The following is a 5,885-nucleotide window of genomic DNA, read 5'->3' as shown; positions in this document are numbered from 1 at the left end:
CTATACTGATACACACGCACACGAATACAGATACACTGACATACACACGCGCTGACAGTCGATCGGGCGACGAGTGAAGAACATGAAAAACTTGAAGCGAAAAAGCAGAGAGAACATACAGAGAAAAAAAACGCAAAGACTTTAACATAAAAACGGCTGTACATGCGTAAGTTTTTTTCTTCACTCACTCACTCTCTATCGTGGTCGTCATCATTCGTAGTTCGTGTGTGTGCGTGCTGATTGCTTGGAATACTGAAGCGCTCGTGCGAGTGAATAAATTCAATGAAAATGTTATTTTTTTCTCTGGGTCTTTCTTTCTCTCTCTCTCTCTCTTGCTCGCTCGCTCTCTCTTACCATTCTCTGCCTTGAGTTTTATACTTCTTTTTCGTCCTATTTTATTATTCTGTTTTCGTTGTTCTTGCGTTCGTTTGATGTTTGCTTTCGATAACAGCCGTAAAGTAACGCCCCGTTGTGTTTAATTCATTGAAACTGAGATCTACATATACACAAGCGCATACAAAACGTATACAAAACGAATTTGTATGGGGTAACGCCCATTTGAATTGAACCAATCACTAGTTTGTTTTTTGTCTGATGCTCTTTGTATAATGAACGTACATCGCACACACTTCATGTGGAAAACAATATAGCCGAGCTATATGCAAAAGTCGTGTGTATGTATACAAAATTTCGCTGTCGTTGCTGTTGCTGCTGCTGTGAGTATTTCTTATACTTGCGGCGCTTGGTTGTAAAGGAAATGATAATTTAATGCTACATGTTTCGAGTATTGCGAAACGAAAACGGCAACGTGTCTTTATCATTGCCTTTCGAAAATGGGCATTACTCCATTGCAGCGCAGCTCTTACACATATCTTATAAGCTTTTATCAAAGGCTAAATCGATTCGAATCCGAAATTCGTCGCCAACAAGCTACGATAAAAAGCGTATTTCTTCGCATTTTATAAATTGTACGTTTATTTTACCATTTTATTTGCACGTACATCTTTTAATAACATTTTATACAGTCAAATAGCTCTATCTTGTCTCTCTTCTCTTTATCTCTCTCCCTGGCCACTCTTTCTTGAATGTTAAAAGATTATTTTCAGATATATATGTACGCAATGTTAATTAATATCCTATTTTATGCCTTCATGAAAATTAATTGAACTATGGAAACGCTTTAACCGCACAGTGTATTTATTTCTTCTTTTTTTTCACGATCTATAAGCCGTACCGCATGAATTTTCTTCTTACAATATTAATCGATACATTATGCTTAAATAATTCGCCAGCACATACGAAAAAATACCGTTTTTCACATGGTTCAGTTTTAATTTACCTTTCAAATTATGCCAAGAAAAAAAGCAGTCTCCTCGCCCAAGCAGAGGGAGTTAGACAAAATATTAGATTTGAAACGAATGCAAATAAAAAAAATGTTGGAATTTATAAAATGGCCAATTTTCCAATTACGTTTGGTGATTTTTTTTTTCATTCCTGATTATGGGGCCATTACAAAAGAAAAAATGCATCTTCTGTAAGGCTATTATCATTTGCGGAATGAAAGTCATTCGTAAAATTGGTTCATAGGAAATTTTTCCGACAAATGTTATTCACTAATATGCAAACACTCTACAATTTAATTTTTTTTTTTCTCCAACTAAAATTACATGCTGTTGTTTTTCCATGTGTATATGTTTTTCTCTGTATCTAAATTTCGCTATGGTCTTCTGGTTTAGAATGCCCTTTTCGAAAATTGGTTCCAAACCACCAGAAACCACCTTCACCTAAATGTTCACCTTGTTTACAAAAATATGTGGAATGTGAAAAAACAGTTCATCCATTAAATAATTACGGCCAGTGTTTTTTTTCTCTGCTCTTCTCTGTTCGTTGATAGAAAGAACTTCGGAAAATTGTATTGAATATATATGCTTAATAGTGCTTTCAATAAGAATTTTTTTCTTCATGCTTAAACGACAGTTATGATTATAGCTCTTTTGACGTCTCTTATATTATACATAGGTTTTTTTTTATTGTCTCTCCACGTCTCTGAATGAATTTCAAAGCATTATTAAGCAAATTCCAAATGCGATATACATAAAGAGCTAGCGTTCCATCACATTAATTCAGGTCCATCCTTATAGAAAATTTAATAAATTCCAACTGTAGCCATACGATCAGTCACTAATAACCTCGAATATAGTCGTCAACATAATAATCATACCAAATTTGAGTTTTTTTTTTTTGGCAATCTCTCACTTTTAGATCCCCAATTTATAAGCGGTTATTGACTTGGGATTTTCAATAAGAAAAAAACTTATTGGACAAAATCGATTTCGTTCCATTCTTTGATTCATAAACTTTGCATCCAGACACATTTTTAGTCGAAAGAAAAATTGTTGGTCGAAATGACGAAGTCATACTGCATTTTGTGGTGTAGATCAAATGAAAGACATGAATGTGTAGTTAATTTGAAAATGTTTTAAATGACGCATAAAATTTATGGTTTCTTTGAGAGCGAGGAAAAGAGAACGAAATAGAAAAAGAAAAGGCATGAGCTTTGCCCTTTTAGTTGAAGAGAATTCTACGTCCAAGTCCAATGAAAATGTCACACATCTGCGATTCGAAAATGTCAAGTAATCGATTTTAGACGGAAATTGAGAGCAGAAAATCTAATCGAATCACAAACATTGAGACTAGCATGTGCCGATGAAAAAATTTCAACAAACATTTGAAATAAATCAACACCAAAGTTGGAATTTGTTCATGTTCGACGCTCCCTAATTCTATTTCGAAATGCACGATGTATTTTTCGATTATTTCAACAAATGTGAATATTTTCTTGGATTTAATTAGAGAAAAAAACACGACTTCCCTCCCTCGATGAAGTTCAAATATTTTGACGATTTTTTTCGCTTGAAACTGCGTGAAATCACTGAGCTGAATCGAAAGTGCCACACCAAGACATACTTTGCCAATAAAAAGTGCAACTTAAATGGATGTAATATTGAACAACTTAATCTCAATGATCAATAGAGCACTTTATGGAAATTAAAACACGAATCTACGCACATAACAATAGAATAATAAAAAAAATAGATTCAGCGTTGAAATAATATAAATCAAAACTAAACCAGCGATCTTCTCAAAGAAAAAGAAGAAGAAGAAGAAAAAATGTGTAAAGTTGTATTGCGGTGAAAATTAACTTGTAACGCCGCCTTTCATCCATCAGGTATCAGCTTTGAACCGCAAAATAGCGCTGAAAATTAATGACCGTATTATTTCATGCTCCTTATTTTGTATATATTTTATTACACCAACAGGATTTATTACACCATTTTGCATTTGGATGTAAAGAGACCACGAGAGTGAGAAAGAGAGAGAGAGTTTTTGAGAAGAAGTGTTTGGATTGTAATTAAAAAATTGTTTAATTAATGAAAAACAATTTCATCCGGTTCTGCATGCTTAGCGTCAATATAAAGAGCCAAACCATTCTTCCGGCTATTACAATTCAATGTGCAGCTCGAATATTTTTTTGTTATTGTTGTTGCGGCTTTATTGATGCTCTCGGACCGCACGCTTGCACGCTCATTTGTCCGTCGAATGCAAAACGATTTGAGAGCAAAAATAAACAGAAGAAATGCAAATCTCAACCCTCTTGTGATAAATTTAATAATAATAATTAAAGTAAAATATTTAACACATGTTCATGTCAAAATTGTCAGTCAATCGATCAGTAATAAGTGCTGCAAGGCACAAAAAAAATATTCATACATAGATTCACATATATAGAGTGTTTTGCTGCCATCGCTCAAAATATGTTTATCACCTTGTTCCTTGTTACCCTCATCGCATCGGAATCGTCTTCGTCCAAAGTGATTGCATGCTCGGAATTTTTATATACTCTCACCTGATACGCGCGCGTGTGTGTGTGTAAGAGAGAGAGAGTGTGTGTGTTTGGCATTTTGCTTGTCTTCATCAATTCCATTTTTGATTTTTTTTGCCTCTTTTCACCGCCTTTTTGAAAAGTTCGTGTGTAGTAATTACAATGTCTCTAACATTATTATTAACATACAAAACACATTGGTTAAGCAAAATCAATTTGTCCCAAAATATACTCACATTGATTTTGTATGTTTATTATACATATTTTTTTCTTTTATTTTCTTTTGCTTCAAAACTAATTTGATGATTCTCTTTCACCGTCATATCTTCCAATGTGAAACCAATTCCGTTCGTTGTGAGTGTGCCGTGTATATCCCAAATTAGAATATTATATTCGATTTATACAATAAAATGCAATAATTTATGTGCACTCCTCTTGTCAACAGGCAAAGACTCACAGCTCAATTCATCGAACGCTATCTTATAAAACTAACATCAATCTCATTCTCTCAAACTGATTATAATGTGTGTATTTTTCCGCTAAACGTTGATTGATGTAGATAAATAAATTTCAGTGTATTATGTGATGTTGTTGTTGTTGCTTTTTTCTGTTTCATTAAAGTCCTTCGTTTATAGTGTGTGTTTTTAAATAATTTTCTGTACACCGCGTGTAATGGATTATCAAATTTAATAATGTGAGAAGTAATGACATACTTCAGTTCGATGTTATGTTCGGCGCTTCGTAATAACCAACTACGATTATAATAATATTGAATGTTAAATGGGAAAATCTGAGATTGTGCTTTCTGGTTCACCGCGGTAAATGTGACCGACTCTACCGCAAAGCCAATTACTCAATTAGATAAAATTATATTATGGATTCATTAAAGAAACGAACGAATATCGTTTTAAAATCAATTTTTCGGTGATATTTCGTTCGACGGTGCACGTAAGAAGGTTAAAACGATTTCGAAAATTCGTTTAATTTATCACGATAAGAAATTTAGTTATTGAAAATTAATTCGAAATCAATTTCGACGCAATTATCTTAAACGAATAAAAGCGATTGCACTCGGTATATCGATCAATGAGCCAAAAACCAAATAGACAAAGACATTTTATGACGAGTTATTATTCGATTCGATTTCATATTGCGAGTACTTTGTTTTGATGCCATTTGCAAACCACTCCAACCATGTGTTCGCTGAACGCTGATAGAATAAATTGCTGAAAATTGTGCTGTGTCAATCGAGTCTAAACAATTGTATGAATAAATAAATACACAATATGCATGCATAAGGAAGTGGCATAAGTACTAATCAATCAATTACCTGCCAATATAAATACAAACTGTAGAAATATCAATTGAATTTGCCATTTGAAAAAAAAACGTACTCAATATTTCCGGATGCAAAAACCTAGGCAAAAACAAACAAAATAAACTATGACACCGGCAGCTTTTTGTATGACAAGAGGGAGTGAGAGAGAGAGAGAGAGAAAAACAAAATCGAATACTGTTTGTCGTCTTTTCGATAAAGTGCACTATTTACTTGAGAGCGGTACTATAATTATATTGCCCAAGATATAAGTAAACTGTGTCTAGGATCAAACCAAACTTCATTGAATAATGCATGAGAATTCTAGACAAGTAAATGCATAAACCACCTTCTATGTCAAAAGATATTATTTTCATATTTTATGACACACGGAAAGAAATAAAAACGGTTTTCAAACAGTAGGACATCGATTGAAGAAAATTAGAAGCATTTCGATTAGAGAATTTTTCCAATACATCAGTTTATTTCAAAAAGCGATGTAAATTTAACATTTTTGACTAATTTGATTTGATTTTTTATTGGCATCCACCGTTATAGACTAATAAAATGTTGTTCACTTTTGAGAATAATTCGATAATATTAAAATTCTAATTTAAGTTGATGTTTCTTCGCAGAAAATCGATTGTGGAGAAAATACTTCATTTTTTTCTTTTATTTGTTTTTTTT

This window comes from Contarinia nasturtii, unplaced genomic scaffold, assembly GCF_009176525.2.
Source record: "Contarinia nasturtii isolate CC-2019 unplaced genomic scaffold, AAFC_CNas_1.1 Cnas_scaffold_350, whole genome shotgun sequence".
In the NCBI taxonomy this organism is placed as follows: Eukaryota; Metazoa; Arthropoda; class Insecta; order Diptera; family Cecidomyiidae; genus Contarinia; species Contarinia nasturtii.
The sequence above is the reverse complement of the archived record's forward strand: the minus strand, read 5'-3'. Positions refer to the sequence as shown.